At 35.7% G+C, this 21,373-nt stretch overlaps 2 protein-coding genes across 2 annotated transcripts in view; both read left to right on the forward strand.

The window, feature by feature from the left end:
- The window catches only part of LOC134674463 (uncharacterized), a 402,905-nt gene that overhangs the window by 130,699 nt on the left and 250,833 nt on the right, over nucleotides 1-21,373 (forward strand). The window lies entirely within an intron of this gene.
- The window catches only part of LOC134674487 (uncharacterized), a 55,713-nt gene that overhangs the window by 1,728 nt on the left and 32,612 nt on the right, over nucleotides 1-21,373 (forward strand). The gene's annotated exons all lie outside the window — the stretch shown is intronic.

The raw sequence follows: 21,373 nt of genomic DNA on the forward strand, positions 1-21,373 counted from the left end.
AATTGATCCCGGCTAGCGTTAAGAGTGAGCAATTTAGTTTTAATTAAACGGAAACAATGACTAATTGAGAACAGTAAGGTCTCTGTAATCATAATAACACAAACAATAATATTACGACGAATGCTAAATAAATGCAAACAAAATGTAGGTACCATTAGCCGCAAAAGCGCACGGTGAATATTGCAACTTTAATGCCAGTAAATAAATATAAAAACTCAAAAAACCACAACCACAATGTGCCTAATAAGTATACCTACTTAATAACATCAATGAAAAAAATCATTGTATAATCGAAACCACTCTGATTTTCAAATTACATAAAGTTTTTTATCGAGTTAGCAGTTAGCATAACATCAAACCACCTTCTACAAAGTTTGCATCCTGACTTACCTACTGCCTGATAACTTGCCAACATTACGACATCGGCATAACAAATCAAGCAACTAACTGGAATCAAAAACCATTTGCATTATTTGCTTCGTAAACAATACGCATATTGAAATTTAAAAAGTTTGCTCGCACGTTCTGACGTTTCATTTTGGCGCGAAAACGCCAATGTCAACCATAGACACAGGAACTAAGTGATGGCCTCTCAATCGTAAACATTATCGCTTCCTCTATAATTTTATTCACACGCCTTTGAAACAGAAAACTCTTTTACGGCGCCATTTCGTTCCATTCATAATTTCGTTCTAAATTTAACTTCGTAACTCCCATTCATGCGCTCAAGTGACCGAATTGAAATGACTTTTAAATTGATTTAGGTGTCTCTGTCTGGATAGTAAATACCACGTGAATTCTATTCATTCCTCATGTCAATTTAATAATTTGTGTATTCAAGATAAACAATTATCTTTAGAGACTACTTAATACTCGTGTTATTTTAAAATAGGTAGCAGATTATGATTATGAATGGCTGAATGCACCGGCCAACGCCCGACATCATTAAATTAGGTCATTATATTCCTGTTTAGACAAAGAGATAATAAAAAACCCGAAGGACATAACGGATAGCCGTCTGGGTTTTTTAAGAACGGAATTAAAACTGTTCTGAGAATCGATATGCGATTAAGTTTTTCGAATACCTACCTATTTAACATAACAGTGTCTGAAATGATTAAATCAGTTATTCTTTATAAAACATTACAATGGAAATTTACAGTCTAGTTTCATTTATACGAGTAGGTAAATTAAAACTATAAGGTACCTAATTTAAAAGTACCGAACGTGCAATTTTAAGTTCATTTAGGCAATATCCTTTTACATTTGTATCAATAAATATTGTTTTTAAATTGCGTTTCCTATTTAACAGGAAGGCAAAAATCTATTCACATAAATCAGAATCACTCACACAGCCGCAATGAAACTTTTTAATCCGTGTTTTTGTTTATGGTCATTCACCCATGACTTTATAAGTGGCAAAGGAAACAATATTAAGCCAACATTTTTTATTTTGTATTCTTAATTTTTATTGAGGTTAAAATAGCACGAGTTTTAAAATAATGTAAAAGTTACTCAATAGAAAATAATATGATATGACCTACTTTACAGTTCTTCACATCGTTAATTACGTGGAAGTAGTTTAATAAACCGCAGAATACCACTGAATCTTACTATTATTTTTATTAATAATTAATGATCTGTGACATTTAAATATTACTGTTAAGCCAGTTATCAGTTCATAAAACAAAGACGACGGCCAGTTTAATGATTTAATGATTAACCATAGATTTTTTTCGCCTTAGCGGTACTTGAGCGTTATTTTTTTAAACTTTTAAATTGATAATAAACAACACAAATACACGTTTTATTGTATAAAGTTATTAAAACGTAGAATAAAACAAGCTAAAATATCTGACTCTGTGACTCTATTGATAGAGCAATTATGTTATTCAATTTTATATTATTGCGTGCTGGTAATATACCGGGTGTGGCCTGTAATATGAGCAAAAAATTAAACTGTAGGCTGTACTCCTCATACTAACTAACATTTGATCAGCGACTTTTAAAAATAACTTGTGGTTTGATTTTTAATACACTTTAAAGTTTATTCTAAGACGCAATGTATCGCGAATTTTGTTTTGTTTAAGGCGTGACAAGCAACGTCAATCACAATGATATGGCGTGGCGATGGCGTCCATTGAAGATAATATTTATTTTGTATGAAAAATAGGGAGTCTAAATAATTCATAATTTTTAAAAGTTGTAGAACAAAAGTGTCACCGTTTGAGGAGTACAATCTATGTTTTAATTATTTGCTCATGTTACAGGCCACACCCGGTATTATAAAAGGTGACTGTCCTGGAAAATTGAAATTCCCTGTTAGCGTTAATAATCTTAATAATATACCATAATCTTATTTAATTTAATACAAGCAGAAGTGTATGAAACATTGAATTTTACGCACTAGAGTTTTATTGCCAAATAAGTCGATCGACTAAAACTACATATTGCTAATTGGGTATAGTTGTTTAAAATAAGTAGTTTAAAAACAACGTAACTGCCTAAGAAATATAAAAGCACTTACATCCATTTGGTTCTGGACATCTATAAGTTGTCATTACGAATGGAGTTACTGTCATTATCGCATCATTAACCGGTTTCTATTATATTGTTATTGTTACCTATTACCATACTTTAAAAAAACAAATGGTTTTTCAACCATTATCAGCTAGCGAAGTGTGTTAGGAGTAGATAAATAAAAACATACTGTTATCCGTTTTTAATGATATTCCTAGTCCCAGTTAAAAATTAATGATCTTTGACTGTAGGTATTTAGTTTACGGTTGTTATTATTAAAACTAAAACTTTAAATACCTTTAAAACCTTATAGCCTACCTAAAAATAGATTAATACATAGTTCATGGAACATTTCAGTTTGTATATTAGGTACATATTAAAAGTATGAAATTTCGATGTTAGCAAGCTAAATAACCGGGCCTTATTTGATGGTGGTAAGTACCAAAGTACCTTAATTACGACCTTACCAACAACTAATGACTTAAAAACCTTTGTAAGTCATAGTTGCAAAACTCAAGTTTGGAAACGGACAGGAAATAATCTGTTTACGTATTCATTTAGTGCCTAAGGGCCCGATTTGGATTTTGAAATATACATCTATGAGATATCTTTTAGACATCACCAAGATACGATAACGATATGTTTAAGATCTAACCTGTCAAATTTGACATTTGCGCGATTCTGGAGATCCTCTTGAACGATTTCCACAGGATATGACTTAGAGATCTAATTCACATCTAATATATATCTTACTCTATCTAACGTAAAAGTGACATTGGTTGCCCGAATTGCGCTGCAAAAGAGAACTAGTTGATATCTAAACTATATAGTATCTAGAATGGATCTAGTACGTGTCGTCTCTTGTGAATATCTTGAAGTTCGAATACGGCAGTAAATATACTGATTCTATCGCTAACTACATGCCTAGTTGCAATAACTAAATTCACATTACACGCAAACATTACCCTCCTTTCTGTGGCAATGTGGAAACGTCAGTTGACCAACGCTGCATTAGTGTTGCAATGTTAACCTAAAATTGATAATTTATTGAGGATATCTTACGTGGTGTATACTCATAAATAGTTTCTTGGGTTTAATAAGAGCGATGACACGATTTTGAACTATCAGACACTTTTAGTACCTATGTGTTAATAATAATACTGATAAATCATTGAAATCAGTAAAAAGACGGCGATTAAAGTTGTTTTCCAGTTTAGGTACAAAACAAGCACTCTAACGCCTTGACAATAGAGGCGTGCTCAGATATTTGTGAGCTCCTTGGCCGCTCCGATATATATGATGGCGACTGTACCTAATGTACCTATTTATGAAGGTAAACCAAACATCGTTACTTGGTCATTCAGGCATTGGTGGTAGGTAAACTAAATATAGTACTACCTATTGTTTTGGCTTAGTGGCCGACGCCGCATTTCGGGAAATGTATTAGACATTCACTAGATATGAAATAGTAACTATATGTGACGTTCCACGGAAAAAGGTACCCTATGGCGGTCTCAATTATTAACGCCGCTCCAATATTATTAAGCCGGCCCTAAGGTACCTTTTGCCGTGGAACGTCACATATCGTTACTATTTCATATCTAGTGAATGTCAAATTCATTTCCCGAATAGCACCGCGAGTCATTCCCGTTTCATTTACCCAACCGGAAAAATAAGTAGGTACCTACCTGTAAGCGTCACTGGAAAACGAAAATTTATACTTAATTCATCACCATCAGCGTAAATTTTGATTATACAGACTAAAAATCAGTCTGTTTTAAGTTTTAGGAATTTTAAGCAGTGCTCGTCTATTTTTTCGCCAAGATTTGCCGACCCCTGCCACAGGGGTAGTTCTGTATCAAAAATTGCGGATGTGACTAGGTGTCAAAAGTAACAAAATATACATGTCTCTACATATATGTAGAACAATTACACCGTAGAAAAAAGGTATTTATGAACGCTAACTTTACAGATTAATATGTATCTCTATTTTGAAAAGTACCTATTAAGGAGTGGCAGATTTTGCCGCATTGTTTCATCCCGCAACTTATTGTATTGAAAATGCTGACTGTAATTTACTCATATATGTACTATGATCCTCCTTTTCTTCGCTCCATACTTTGCCTACCCCTGCCACAGGGGTACTAATACACACCACACATACGGTCGTCCTCTTATTTCGCGCACGGTTTACCGACCCCTGCCGCAGGGGTACTGTACTTTACACTATTATTACATAACTCCGAGATATCGCGGACGGCGCATAAAGCTCATTGCGAATACGGCGCGTGCGCTCCTGGTTACAGGTAGGCTGCGCGCGCATGCGAGCCGAATCAACCGTGCCAGTGTAAAATGGCCTATAGAACCGTCAAAACATTAAAAAACCGGCCAAGTGCGAGTCGAACTCACGCAGACGGCAAAAAAATCACGTTAGTTGTATCAGTTGGTATGGGATTCCGTATATGACCATGACCTGATGTGACCAGAGGTTTCACCCGATGAAAGTCTCAAAGAATGTAGTTTTTAGGGTTCCTTACCCAAAGGGTAAAAACGGGACCCTATTACTAAGACTCCGCTGTCCGTCTGTCCGTCCGTCTCTCTGTCACCAGGCTGTATTTCATTATTCTTATGAACCGTGATGTCACAGATGATGTATTTCTGTTGCCGTATATAACAACAAACACTAAAAACAGAATAAAATAAATATTTAAGTGGGGCTCCCATACAACAAACTTGACTTTTTTGCCGTTTGTTGCGCATTCACCATTAAAATATTGTCATTAAATGTATGGTATCTTCCTTGACCAGTCAAACAAAACTGTATATTACTGGTCATAAGCCTTCGATTCTGCAACAGTTAGGAATGACACGCTAGTTTTTTTTACTGAAACCGTCGAAGTGTATCCATGTAAATATACAGTTTTCTTTTCCATTAACATTGCTAATCAGTTCAAAATTGTACGGTGATGAGCAGGGTGATTAGGGATGGTAATCGTGTTAAATAACCTCTCGTTTTGTATACAATTACTTTAATAATTGGCATCGACACAATGGTGATTAATTAGTGCTAATTAATTAAGATCCAGTAATCAAGCGAAACGAGTCTAGTGAGATAAAGCGTTTTATAAAAAAATAAAGTTTTATTTAATACTTTTAGGGTACAGAATGTGCAAGTAACAAAAAGTATTTAAAAGTAGTAAAATGTTCGTGGAGATTGCAGAGAATTTTTACAGAAAATGGTGGAACATTTCATTTTGGAACCGGATAATTGCCATCCCTATACAAAAATATGAGAACTATTTATCCTAAAAATTTCCATGCGGAAATTTCGTAATTTAGGAAATCTTCACATGGATAAAGACACGGACAAGATAAAGTTAATATAATTATTATAATTACCTATATTAACTTCATCTTTCCTTCTTTCAACTAATGTTTCTGTGTCAATAAATTGTTTTGTCATAATACTCATAATTATTTGTTAGAGATGCATAAGTTGCATAAGGTAGGTATCTAAAATACTGCACTCTGAGTGAATTCACAAAGATAACAAGCTGGAAATTATGCTATCAGCCAAATATTTAGTTATAGTCTGATTTACTGTAATAATAATATTTTTAAGTGGGTTGTAACCTGTTAATTATTTATTTTTGTCTAAATTGTAATAATAATTTTTGTGTAATATTTTTGAATGTGTTGTTACCTGTAAATTATTTATTTTTGTCTTCCTTTATGTAATACATATCGCGCATTGGATTACTCTGTAAGTGGTATTGTATAGTTGATTATTTAAAAAAAAAGTACAAAACATACGTTCGTACGAAGTTTAGTCTTATCTCTTTTTAATTTGATTAATATTAATTCAGATATGCGCATTTATCCCTGTATTTAAAAAAAACTTATCAACCTCTTACAAACCTCTGTTAAATTGTCTCTTTCTAACAAACGGAACTGTCAAAATGACGGATAGGGACAAACGATTATCAACGATTTGTTTTGATGAATTATTACTAGTAGAGCGGACATATGGCCCTGATTAATATGATATCACGTGTTCAATGTCGAATACCTTTGTATGCTAGTACCTAATTAATCACGCCTACGAAACCTCACCTAATAAGTCTTGTATTTGGCCTCCGTGTGGCAAGATTAGTCAGGTTTAGTAATACATATTATTTTATCTTATACCTTTAACCCAGCGGTCGGCAACCTTTTAGCAGCCAAGGGCCACATAGAAGTTAACGAGGATGACGCGGGCCGCACTTTGGTAATATTTGTGACTTTAGCAGACATTGTCGATCGTCAGTGCTACAGACATGCTACACACAATAGCCAGGGAGGCTCGCGGGCCGCAAGCGAGAGGTTGGCACGGGCCGCTGCTGGTTGCCTACAGCTGCTGTAACCGAGCAATTCTTGTATATTTAATACAGGATGATGGCTAAAAAATAACTGCATTCCCGTTGCCAGGGAGGTTTCGGGATTATACTGAGTAACTTTTATTATGGGACCAACCCAGATATCGCGAAAAAATAATTTGACTGTTTCGTACATTTTGGCTGGTTTTTCTATGGGAGGGTAGGGAGGGATTTTTTTTTGTGATTTCGTTGTCCCATAGTAAAAATTGGTCAGTACAATCCCAAAACCTCCCTGGCAACGGAAATGCAGTTATTTTTTAGCCACCGCGTGTGCATCCGTATAGGAAATTCGTGATAGGCAACCCTATTATTGATTAATAACTACATTGTCTTAGCGACCGTTATTTCTTCTAATCGCCCATATTTCATCTCCTAGCGATACGGCAGCGATAACAGCTGATTTGTGATCTATCCTATCACCAACTTGTTTTTTACTAGTGGTTGAATGAGGAACTACACATTTTTAATAGTTTTATTGTAGTTTAGGAAAGACAGTGGCGACATCGTGATGTGCATGTTAGGTTTGTGGAAAGATGAATGGGTGACTGAAGTTGACGTTAAATATGTATGATCTTTTGTTGATGAGGGTCAGTTATGAAATTAATGTTATTTGAAGATTATCTGATTTATAAAAAAAATTAAAGCAAGATAAAATACCATTCTCTGGGATACGATACGATACGATGCTGTGTCTATATAATGATATATTATCGTAAAGCCTAGGGTATATACATACCGGGTGTGGCCTGTAACACGAGCAAATAATTAAAAGATAGATTGTACTCCTCAAACGGTGACACTTTTGTTCAACTTTTAAAAATTATGAAGTATTTAGACTCCCTATTTTTCATACAAAATAAATATTATCTTCAATGGACGCCATCGCCACGCCATATCATTGTGATTGACGTTGCTTGTCACGCCTTTAAACATAACAAAATTCGCAAAACATTGCGTCTTAGAATAAACTTTAAAGTGTATTAAAAATCAAAACACAAGCTATTTTTGAAAATCGCTGAACAAAAGTTGGTCAGTATGAAGAGTACAGCCTACAGTTTAATTTTTTGCTCATATTACAGGCCACACCCGGTATATAACTATTATAGGACTAAACTATTTTTGCCTCATAAAAACATTAAAGTGACGAAATATTGCGCTTTAGGCGCTGTATTCTGAAAATAAATTGACTGTTTTTTCGCTTTCGTTTAGGAGGAACGCCTAGGAAGAATAAAACGATGTTTTCTTTTAGCAAAAATTACTAAGAATCTGAACGCTTTTTTTGAAGGTGTACTCGTACCTAATGTCGGATAATTTCTTCCACCCTGTATAGTGCATTTATCACTTGTTAAAACTGTACTGAATTAATAAATAAAAACCTTTGCGTGATTAAAAAGTTTTTTACGATATTTCTAGGTTCATGGGTGATAAGTATATGAAAACTATATGTTACTTATATACAACATATATGTAACAGAGACACATGGCTCTGATAGGGCCCCAGATGCGCCCTAGATCAGATAAGTGGTGTCAACGTTCCGTAATATGTAGTCCACTAACCACTACTATTGATCGTAATACGTTGCATTTTGTGTTGCTATTGGGCCATATTTAGATGCAACGGGTCCTTGAGATTGTGCAATGCATGCACCAAACAGTTTATACCGTAAAACGCTATTACATTGCGCTTTCAACATAACTTTGCCCACCGCGTCATAGTTCAGTACAAGCTATCTGAAGATAGTGAAGAAAGTGTATTCTGTAACTAAGTACTTACTTTTAAATTATTTCGCTTGTACTGAACGACGCGGTGGGTAATGTTACGTTGAAAGGGCAATGTTATAGTGTTTTACGGTATTCAACGATATGATCTTCCATCGGCCCGTAAAAAAGCGAATCCTGAAGATTGACAAACAATTCACTACGTTTAAGGTTCTCTCATGAGTGTAGACAACGCATGACATTTGCGCGAGTATTTCGCGCAAATTCCACGCAGATGTCAGTGGAATAAATAAAGAAACACGTGGTGAATGGACAGATATGCACATAAAGATTATACCATACCGTGGCTGGCATGTGTAGGCGCAGCTGTTTTGTTCGCAAAGAGCAGAACAGACCGGCCGGTTAAATAATTAAACGCTAGAACAATGATCTGTAAACACAGCGGAATTGCGATACAATTCAAGGAATAGACATGTTTGGAATGGTCTTTTACGTAAGGAGAGACATTTGTATATAAAACAAGTGTCACTTAGTGTACCGATAACAAATTATATGCATACTTACTTAGCAAAATACTATATTCATAAAATAAATACAAACTTGCAATAGTATTACAGTTTACAAAGTGTCCTCTCTTGTATTTAATAATGAAATATGAACAAAATATCTGTTTATTCAATCTGTAATATAAATTATGATAGCGTAAATAGTAAATAACAAGAGTCAGTTGAAAAGGCCATTACGCTAATCAGCATGCTAACCTTTTCCTCCCGATTCCAATTTTCGTCATAGTAGCTCGTAAAAGTTCCTTAGTATACAAACCTTGATTTCTCTTTACTGTATATAACAAAAATTTGGTAGGTATTTGTATTTTTTTTTGTGCTGATATGTTTTTTTTTTACTATAAAAACTTGTAATTTTAAAAAAGGTACATTAGTGAATAGCGATAGTGTATTTCTTCTCTTTACCAACTATTTTACTGACAGCGTTTATTTATAGGTGCTCTTTTTGTTGTAATCTCTGACGCTATGATATTCTCTAGAATGACTGTCGGTAGCAATGCAATGTTAATGTTAATTTTAACAACCATCTTTATTACTCTCTTTAAAACTCGTATTTAAAGCAGGTTTTACTGGCTACGGTAATTACATCATTTACTTCCATACAAAGTTTGTATTTTAAAATACTTTACAGGTGACGGTTATACGACATTATCGCTTAAAGGCATCCCATCCAGTTCACCTTTGAGGATAATTGTGCTGGCGTACTCATTTTAAATGTATGAAGGAAAATGACAGCAAGTGCAAGGTGGTCATACGAAAGATTCCATAAATTTTTCCGATAGTTTTATTATTTAACTTGCCTCTTTGTATAGTCGACGTCAAAAATATGTTAACATTTCGCCTTATTATTGAGGTGTACCAAGTGTACGTGTAATTGTAAAGATGTTTTTAACGTTGACTGCTTCAAAATGCTTTTAAAATGTTATAGCCGTTATAGGTATCTATCAAAATTTGACACTTTATTTTTCACTATATTCGTTCTATGTACGTATATGTAGGTATGTATTGTCTGTGTGTTTAAGAATAAAAAACTATTCTATTCTATTAGCCTCCTGTCCCCTCGAACTCCTCGAAGTCACGTCAGCGTGCATATGCTGACGTCGCCGGTCAGCCTGTCGCAGCTAACCGGGGCAATGCGCCTTCTAAGGCGTGTGAATCACGGGCTCCCCTTTTGGAAAAGTCCTCCCGCACCAATGTGGATAAGGAGGGATTCACACTGGTGGAAAGGAAGAGCAAGGCGCGCAGGGCGCCCCGTAAGACTCTGTGTGGCACTGCGGAACCGGTTAATTCTGGTTTACGAATTGCGACCCCGAGTAAGGCGCTCTACGTGTCTCGCCTGCATTACTCCGCCGTTGCCGACGAGGTGGTGGAGTACGTCCGCCGGAAGACTGGCTACACGCTGAGGGTGCACCAGCTACAGTCGCGTCACTATGTGCACTTCAGTTCATTTGTGGTGCGCGTACCGCGGCCGCTGCAGGACACCATCGCAAGCGCAGCCTTCTGGCCGAAGGGTGTGGTGTTTCGGCGGTACCGGGGCAACCTGCCGAATCCTATACCAAGTCAGACGACGCAACGGAGCCACGCTGTTACGTCGTCGCCCAAATTTAATGTTTAATTTGTCTTTTGTTTTTATTTGTAGTTTCTTTGTACTTATTGTATTTTATTTTGTAGTTTCACAGTGCCTTGGTTTTACTGTAATGCTGTGTTACTTATTTGACTAATAAATAAATAAATAATAAATAAATAATTAAAATGGCGACTGCTCATATGAACCATCCATATGGAACCACAGACTGTACAACTTATATGTCATGGTGCATATGCGAGATTTCCCGGTCAGATTGTAGGGGACTTCTTTCTTCGTTTTGCCGTCTTCGTCGTAACTTCCTTTCGCGGAATCAAGTCTGCATTTCGATATGGCAAAATGTGTTGACCAGAGGGGCATTCGAACGGGAAATAACTGTCCTACTTATAAGTATAGTCAGCAGCAGAAGTTGCTAAGCGGGCGAGGTGTTCAAAATTACCTTGACGCGCTCTTATTCTCTTAACAATAAAGTCGCGTCAAGATCATTTTGAACACCTGGCCCGCTTAGCAACTATTGCTGCTGACTGTATATTAATCTAATACCTTTCAACGAGCAATTCTTTTATATTTATTTATTTATTTCGGGCTTCTGGAAAACGGCTCTAACGATTTCGATGACATTTGCTATATGGGGGGTTTTTGGGGGCGAAGCATCGATCTAGCTAGGTCTTACTCGTATATCTGGGAAAACGCGCATTTTTGGGTTTTTATATGTTTTCCGAGCAAAGCTCTGTCTCCCAGGTAATAGGTATTTGAGCGAGCTAAACGCACTAAGATATGTAAGATAAGGTTACCAATAGTCGCAAAAAGAAAGCAGAATAGGTACCTGTTTTCACGGTACGTCAATTTATTTCTATGTTTACAATAAAATCTCAATTGCCGTGGTCCTCAAGAATCACACGAACCCGTCGCCAAAAAGGCGTTCCCATGCAATCGAAGTTAACATGCTTAAATTACATGAAAGTTAACATGAACATTAAAAAGATGTCTAGCGCTAGTTTTCCTTCCTAAAAACAATGTTATACAAGAAAGATAGAGAGAGTATTATTCTTATTTATTTGTATATGACTCTAGATTAAGTCTAAGTTCATGAGATTCTAAATAACTGATAAAATAAAAAAAATCTAAATACGAGTATTAAAACTTCGGACATTCAACTTATTCAAATATTTAGGTCCTACTGTTTAGGAAGCCTATTTATAACGCTGATATAACTAATTTACATAACACTTATACAACTTAGTATTCAAAAAGAGAATCTAATTGTCATCTTTATTCCTTACAACTAAACCAACCTAACTCTAATACAGTAGCCATTGCAAAATCAATCTTAACATCAAGGTATAGAGTTCAAAATAGCTTGTGTCGATTGTTCTTTGTTTGGACTGCGCGGCAGGTTGCGTTCGCGCATGACCTTATAAAGGTGGTGTAGGGGCTTCTTTTTATGCCTAACAGCTAGTTAGGGCGTCCGTCTGTCTGTCTGTCAGCCTACGTGACTGTTTGCAGATACATTGTGCGTAATTCTGTTGAGGATGATATATTGTACGTTTATGTTTGCTTGCATTATTACATAATGTATTAATTATGATTACTTAGGTTTATATTCATTAATACCATGTTTCCATTGCAGATACCGAACTATATTCTAATATCTTTAAACGAGCAATTCTTGTTTATTTATAGGTATGTATGTATATTTCGATCTCGGAAACGGCTCATAACGATTTCGATGAAATTTGCTATAAGGGGGTTTTCGGGGGAGATAAATCGATATACCTAGGACTTATCTCTAGAAAACGCGCATTTTTAGTTTTTATATGTTTTCCGAACAAAGCTCTGGTCTTCCAGATATTATTCAAATTATTGTTAGTAGGATCTCGTTTTCTGAGTTTTTAGTTTAAATTAATTCGACTTAGTTTTACGAGACACTGTTTTTTTTTCGAATTGAGTTGACAATTTAGTAAATACTTAGTTTAATGATCGCAAATGTAATGAGTGGTTCTTAATAAAATCGAGCATAATGGTTGACTGATAGAGACTGGTAATGTTAGGATTAGGTCCGCCATTTCTACAATTTTGTACATGTATGTAGTGCAGTAAAGTTTAAACGAATACATAAATAATAATATCAAATCCAATCAATATGAGATTCTTACATTAGAATGAAAATATATAAGCAGTAAAATACGAATTTTTAAATTATCTTTTACAACTAAGCAGTATACTATGCAGATATGAATGAGGGAACCATTCAAAGAATACAAATAAATACAGATAAGATGTTAGTGTTTACATAAATTGTGTCATACGCAGTACTTGAAGAGAAGTATGATAATATGACACAAATAATTTTATTACTTTGTCACATTACAATAGCATACAAACTTATTTAGTTTCTGTGTTTAATCAATTAAAAAATCACAATAAGATTAACAAAAACAAAAGTTATCTGTTTTTTTTTCAAACATGCCAATGCTGGTTGTGAGTTAAACATCAGTAGGTATTTTAGGAATCATAAGAAAATAAATAGATTTAATTTAAACATAATAACGTTATTCAACCAATTTAAAGATTGTTACGAGTAGAATAATCTTAATGACAAGAGTCTATGAATAGCAAATGTATCAAAATTGATACATACTTAAAATGACTGCAAAACATGTTTCAAATCCGATTTTTTTGTCAGCAACTTGTTGTAAAGTACATATTTCATGGCACTTACGTTACAATGTTAGGTTCTGTAGAAGTAGAATAATCAACTATTATAGAACACTTACGCAACTTCACTGTGCTATAAAGGTTTTATAATGCAGCTATAATACTTGATAGCGAAGATCTCTTAAATAGCTATTTATATATGGGTAATAAAAGAACCGTGTTTGGACAGATTATCGGGAGGTATTTTTAGTAGCTGACCGTTTTGATATGCTCTACCGTATACTACCATAAAAAGTTTATAGTTACCAGTAATAGCATAAGTACCTAATACCTACCTAAATACGAAAGATTCAAGTGAAAATCTTCGGTTTAAAATCTGATCTCATGTCGCAAAATAACGCAACTATAATAATATATCGGTGACATAAATTTCGACGAAAAAATGTAATACAATATGAGTTTCCTACAGAAAAACGAAATTAGTTCACAGAAATATTAGGTAGGTAAGTACCGACACTAAAAAACAAGGCCAAGAAAGGTTTTGCGCAGTCAGTAAAAAAATACTTAAGTAAAAACTCATAGTAGAAGTCATACTCACTCATAGACTCATAGTGGATTTGTGACGTCACAAGTTGCGTTTTATTCTTACATATTCAATTTGAATTTGACTTTTTCATAAAGGATAAGCTGATAAGTCATAACATCTAATTGATAAATTAGTGAGGGTTTTCAGAAAACATGGTACCAATTTACTTTTTTTCTAAAAACCATTAACTTTTGGGTTATTTAGACTCAGAATCACGAGTACTATTGAATGAGACAAAGAAAAAGTGTCCCCATTTTTTCATACAAATTTTGTGTCAGTTTTGTAACGGTCTATACAAAATGCATGTGAAAATGCGTTACGAAACTGACATTGTTTTCGGGAGACATTTTTTTTCTTTTTAAACCGATATTTTTTGTGATTCTGAGTACCCAAAAGTTGATTTTTCGAAAAAAAGTAAAATGCACTTACCATTTTTTCTGAAAGCCCCCGTATACACCAGGTAGTTACGTGACCCTTAAGTATACGAGCTACAACAGAGTAACACGTACATACTTTAATTATAACCACAAGTGGCCCGCTTCCGTCCACTGTTTATGACACGGTGTATGTATGTTTGTGTTATTGTCCGCTGCTCCCAATGTTAGGACAATGCTCTTCATAACTGACAGGTGAAGACAGATTTCAATTCATCAATTATCAATCAATATCTATCCTTAGATGTCGTCTTTATTGTGGTAAACGAGCAGACGAATCGCCTAATGGTAAACAATTACCGTCGCTCATGGGCACCTGCAACACCAGATAGGTTGCAAGTGCGTTGCCGGCGTTTAAATGCAAGTACCTACAGACGTAATGTACGGAACCCTTGGAACGCGAGTCCGACTCGCACTTGACCGGTTTTTTTTTATTCATAACACAGAATAAATAATAGTACTAGGTACAGAAGACTCACTCTCTCACAAAACGCGTCTGTTACGATCAGGACAGATATGGCCGCTAGGTGGCGACAGCGCGGCTTATGGCTAGCCACCAAAATTGGTGTAGAATGGATGTACTTTTAGCTACCTGTAGCAAAGCGACGAAACCGCGGAGTGAGCCACGCCTGTTTAGGGTTGCCATATGGAAGAATTAAATGTCCTGATAAAAATCCTGACATCACCCTAAAAATCCGGGCATTTCTTGTAACAGAGATTTGGCGTAGCTTGAACGACGCCCCGGCGGCGCGCTGCTCTCTGCGGTGTGATCCAGTAGCCTCCCCGGGCGCGAATTTTATTTTTATAAGGTCATTCCTAAAAATCCGGACACATGCCAAGTCCGGCCGCAATCCGGACAAAGGGTCAAAAATCCGGACATAAACGGACAAATCCGGACGTATGGCAACCCTACGCCTGTTCATGGTCATCGCTAAAGAACAGCTCACAAAGATTTAACTGCCAATTACCGCTGGAATGGAAAGAATCGTGTTTACGAAGTGAGTGATTATTTCCAGCAAATGCCAGTTAAATTGCTGCTTAAACATCTTTTGTTGAACCGAGGAATGTATACACGGTGTAACATGAGTAAACCGAATAATTTTAACAGCGTATTCCTGATCATATTTAGAGACAAAAATGTCCTATAAACTTTTTTGAAATCCGCCTAGTTTCAGAGATATTATTCATTAAAAAAAAACAAGTTTTTATTGTTACATAGTGTAAAAGGCCTTTTTGATGGTGATGTTGCTGCTATGGGATGTAGTCTAAATATCCTTATTGATAGATGTCAAAAAGTGACAAGTAACACTTTGCAAAAAGTAGGTTCTACGAAAAAAAAAATTAAAAATCAATTTTAAGCGACAAGTTTACCAATAACATTTATTTTTTATGTACAAATACATTCAAAAACTCGAAAAAACAAAACAAAAAAAAAATTATTTTTTTGGCGATATTGACCTAAACTCATATTACATTTTTTACTTCTTTTGACCTCAGAAATGCCTGGTAAAAAATATTCGGTTTCCTCATGTTACACCGTGTATTGGAATTGTTTACTAACGTGCGGCTAAGAATTGCTTTTTTTTACACGTACATGAATATCGCGTTTCTGATTTTTAGGGTTCCATACCGTACAAGAAAAAAAATGGAACCCTAATAGGATCATGCACTTTGTTATCTATCCGTCCGTCTGTCTGTCAAGATCCTTTATCTCGGGACCGCGTGGAGGTATCGCGTTGAAAAAACCATACACCTAAGTGTATGAGTTTTTCAACCTAACTGCCGTATTCGAACTTCAAGATATTCACAAGAAACGACACGTACTAGATCCATTCTAGATACGTTAAAGTTTAGATATCAACTAGTTCTCTTTTGCAGCGCAATTCGGGCAACCAATGTCACTTTTAAGTTAGATAGAGTAAGATATCTATTAGATGTGAATTGGATCTCTAAGTCATATCCTGTGGAAATCGTTCAAGAGTATCTTGAGAATCGCGCAAATGTCAAATTTGACAGGTTAGATCTTAAACATATCGTTATCGTATCTTGGTGATGTCTAAAAGATGTCTAATAGATATCTATTTCATAATCCGAATCGGGCTGCTAAGTCTACGTACAGTCCGATTATAAAATCAGAAGAGTTTGTAACTCCTACCTACATTGCCTACTAAAAAGTATTAGGTATGTATTTTGAAAATAGAAAATATGGCCCAAAAACTATTTCAAATGAAATACAATATAGTTTTCTCCAAAACGTATGTAAATACAAAACAGGTATTTTACATTTTGTATTTCAAATACTAGTACATATTTCAAATAAGTCACATCTCTGGCTACATCTCACAAGAATCCTAAAATCATAATTGCTTCATTGACTCGAATCGTCCGTCTCTCTCACCCCACTATAATATATTAAATGCTAGAGTGGGACTGATGATGAATGGAGCTCATTCATTGAGTCAGGGGTTAATAAGGTGAATCAACTCGTGATAGTGTCTGAATGGCATGATGACAATGTTGGTAATGCTCCTGTTTATTATATACTAATGTAGCCACATCTTATATAATGTTCATATAAGTATACATACCTACCTAATCTACCTATACCAGGCGTGGCTCACTCCGCGATTTCGTCGCTTTGCTACAGGTAGCTAAAAGTACATCCGTTCGACCCCAATTTTGGGGAGAGCCATAAGCCGCGCGTGGCGCTGTCGCCACCTAGCGGCCATATCTGTGCTGATCGTGACAGACGCGTTTTGTTAGAGACTGAGTCTTCTGTACCTAGTACTATTATTTATTCTGTGTCTATAAATACTAATGTAGCCACATCTCATATAATGTTCATATAAGTATACATACCTATCTAATCTACCTATACCAGGCGTGGCTCACTCCGCGATTTCGTCGCTTTGCTACAGGTAGCTAAAAGTACATCCGTTCGACCCCAATTTTGGAGAGAGCCATAAGCCGCGCGTGGCGCTGTCGCCACATAGCGGCCATATCTGTGCTGATCGTGACAGACGCGTTTTGTTAGAGAGTGAGTCATTATTCTGTGTCTATAAATACTAATGTAGCCACATCTCATATAATGTTCATATAAGTATACATACCTATCTAATCTACCTATACCAGGCGTGGCTCACTCCGCGATTTCGTCGCTTTGCTACAGGTAGCTAAAAGTACATCCGTTCGACCCCAATTTTGGGGAGAGCCATAAGCCGCGCGTGGCGCTGTCGCCACATAGCGGCCATATCTGTGCTGATCGTGACAGACGCGTTTTGTTAGAGAGTGAGTCTTCTGTACCTAGTACTATTATTTATTCTGTGTCTATAAATACTAATGTAGCCACATCTCATATAATGTTCATATAAGTATACATACCTATCTAATCTACCTATACCAGGCGTGGCTCACTCCGCGATTTCGTCGCTTTGCTACAGGTAGCTAAAAGTACATCCGTTCGACCCCAATTTTGGGGAGAGCCATAAGCCGCGCGTGGCGCTGTCGCCACCGAGCGGCCATATCTGTGCTGATCGTGACAGACGCGTTTTGTTAGAGAGTGAGTCTTATGTACCTAGTACTATTATTTATTCTGTGTCTATACATAATAGAGTCCTTTGAGTACGGAACCCTTCCTGCGCGATTCCGACTCACATTTGACCGGTTTTATTTATTTAATTTATTTGACATTAATATTGACCAGACATCGTACATTTTCCAGCATTTTTGATGCAGCGGAGCGGTGTTAACGGAATTGGTATAAATAATTTCAACCCTAATTATTAATTAGCGTTAATTACGTTAATATTAACACCTTAATTTACCATGTCAGTTAAAATTATCTATACCAATTCCGTTAACACCACTCTGCTGCACCAAAAATGCTGGAAAATGTGTACATATACGATCATTTGCAGTTTGGCGAAAAAATATGTGTAATGGATTACTGTGTATTTTTTATTGAGTAAATAAATTAAAAATTAAAAAAAAAAATTGATGATGACAGGGCCATATATTGTCATTGCAAATGATGGCAAACTTAGCTTAATCCGACTCTATTGTATTGGTTAAACCACAGAATAAATAATAGTACTAGGTAGTACAGAAGACTCACTCTCTAACAAAACGCGTCTGTCACGATCAGCACAGATATGGCTTAATTGGCTTATGGCAAACCCCAAAATTGGGGCGAACGGATGGACTTTAAGCTACCCGTAGCAAAGCGACTAAATCGCGGAGTGAGCCACGCCCGGCGTATTATGGATGGCTTTATCCATTTTTATCCACGTGATAAAAAAGTGTCACTTTTTAACACCGCGGGATAGAAAGTGACGGACACCGTTTTATCACGCTGTCACGTAGACAAGAATGACCATCTGGTTAAACTCCAATGTAGCGACATAAAGTACGTCACCAGTTTCGCAATACGGCGTCACGTACGTCATATTCAAATCGTACCGACAAGTCCAGACAGATAACGCTGTGATTCAATAATTGTAGGAAGCCGGAACTAACAGAGTCAAACACTGATTCACTGTGGAATGTGACGATGATGACGGTTTATTGCAATCATAAGTAGGTATTTTGTTATTTTTCATCATCGCGGCCGTGATGATATTTTTTATGTATCGTATAGATGCAGATGGGCATTTTATTACTGTGAGCGCCAATTAATAATATAGTGTAATTTTCAAGGAATTATTTGACATTTCGTCGAGTCATTCCTACACCAAGAAATTTTAGTAATCGGTGACCTTTTTTCTATTTTTTTGTTTTTCTTTATGTCCAATGTTATATTATAAAACATAATTCAAAACTAATTTAACTTTTTTTTCTAATTCAGTCATCGATGGCGATCACCCAACCACGAAATCACAAAAAAATGGCTATTTCATACATTTCGGCTTTGATGTTGATATTTTCTATGACAGCAGAGACAATTTTTAGAGCACCGTACAAAACTTTGTTCGCGGTGCTCTTATGGGATCACTTCGGTCTTGCAAATCGGTTAAATGCGTTTTTCTCAAAGAACGTTTGATAATTTAAAATTAATCTAAAATTTGGAATAGTTATGGCAAGTATCACTAACGCTGTGAATAAGTCTGCTTATTTCTGATTTTAGGGGAAAATTTAGGGGGCTGAGAGGGGTAGGCTGAATTTTATTAATTATGTAGGTACATATACCCGTAGCAATAAGTTTTGCGAAGCAGAGACACATTGCCATTAGCTAACAGGCCAATTCGAGTTTTAGTTGCCTTAACGATCTGAATTGGATATGATAGTGATCTCTCTCAGATCTGTCAATGACAAAAGTGACGTTTTTGGTTCAAGAAATGTTATAACAATCATTACATGTGTTCGTTCAAATTCTTTGCATAAAATATTATAATAGTACTAAATGTTGTGCATATATCAGCAAGTATGGAATGTGTGTGTTTAAAAATTGTTTACTGTTTTCTCGTGCGACAAATTTTAAATTCAACAATGAATGAAATGTTTTCATAACAGTAACAAAATATTTTACTATACTATACTATAAATAGTATTATTGACGGTACAGTCAATTAACAGTGCTTATCGTAAAAAAAAATATTAAATCGTACTTGGGACCTAAAATGCTCTAGTCTAGTGCATAAACGTATCATTTTCTGCACTCCTTTTATAACAACAATGACCCTCTTTCAGAGCATGAGAAATTAAAAATTTATTACTTCTTTAGGTACTTAATATCAATTATTTTTTTAATTACTCAATGTGTTCGGCGGCTGATGATTTTTTTCAGTGAAATTGTTTTATTCAACGACTGTTACAGCTGTTATGCGTGTTTGGGCATTAGAAACGCGTAAAAACGGTGATTAGTAACGAAACGCTAACACTACAAGAACACAGCGTTGTTCGGTTCGCTGCCCTAACGGTAGCGGTATTTAGCGAGCTGCTAACTAAACGCTATGCAATCGTTTGTTTATCTTTACCAAAGAGAATAAATAGATAGTATAGAGAGGTCCTGTCATAGTAAATTTACTGCCATCTATCGACACAGGACTAAAACTCAAAATGAAAATGTATAAAATATTTAAAAAATGTATATATATATATGGATAAATGATGTTATTATTTTTATACATGAACATGGGTTAAAATTGTTAAATATGAAACGGTGTCGTCACGCCATCTAGCCGAGCACAGGCCAAAGCTGTGTGCGCCATCTATCCGGGAATGACTTTTTCTTGATTTCCGAGGCAAGTTTTTTCCTTAGACTTTATTCATCTTATACGAAGTTACATATGTCTTTGACTTTACGGATACCTCGTTTTTCAGTTATTTATACAATGATAGACTGATATTAGCATAACTTGAACGTATTACCCATAGAAAATGACATAGTGACTTTTTCCGCAACGTAATTAGCGAGCTGCGATGAAGATACGATGTGGATCGGATATCAGATTGGCGCGAGAATGGCGCGGAAATGACGCACGATAACTAAATAACATGATTCAAATATCATTCTGATATCAGTGTACATTTGAATAAGCCCACAAGTGTTATTTAGGTTTATAGAACTTTATTTTTCTCAAAGAAATTATACATTTCACTTAAGAGAAACTTAACTATACAGAACTAAATATAAATAAATAATCAGTAAGTATAGCGAGTGCATGCGTACTCAGTTCCAAGCTCTTAACTAAACTTAAAAATAAATAAATAACAAATAAAAAGAAAATGATATTAAAATCAATAACAAACAGCAGGTTTCGGAACATTCTTCCCCGGTTTCGGAACTCCCATTGGCACAGGAAGGTCAGTTTCGTGTATGTGGGTCGACGCCCTGAGCACACTGCTGACTGAACTGACTCACAGATTAGATAACCAAGTGTTTGACAATGCCGTAA

The sequence above is a fragment of the Cydia fagiglandana genome, chromosome 20 (assembly GCF_963556715.1).
Source record: "Cydia fagiglandana chromosome 20, ilCydFagi1.1, whole genome shotgun sequence".
Lineage (NCBI taxonomy): Eukaryota > Metazoa > Arthropoda > Insecta > Lepidoptera > Tortricidae > Cydia > Cydia fagiglandana.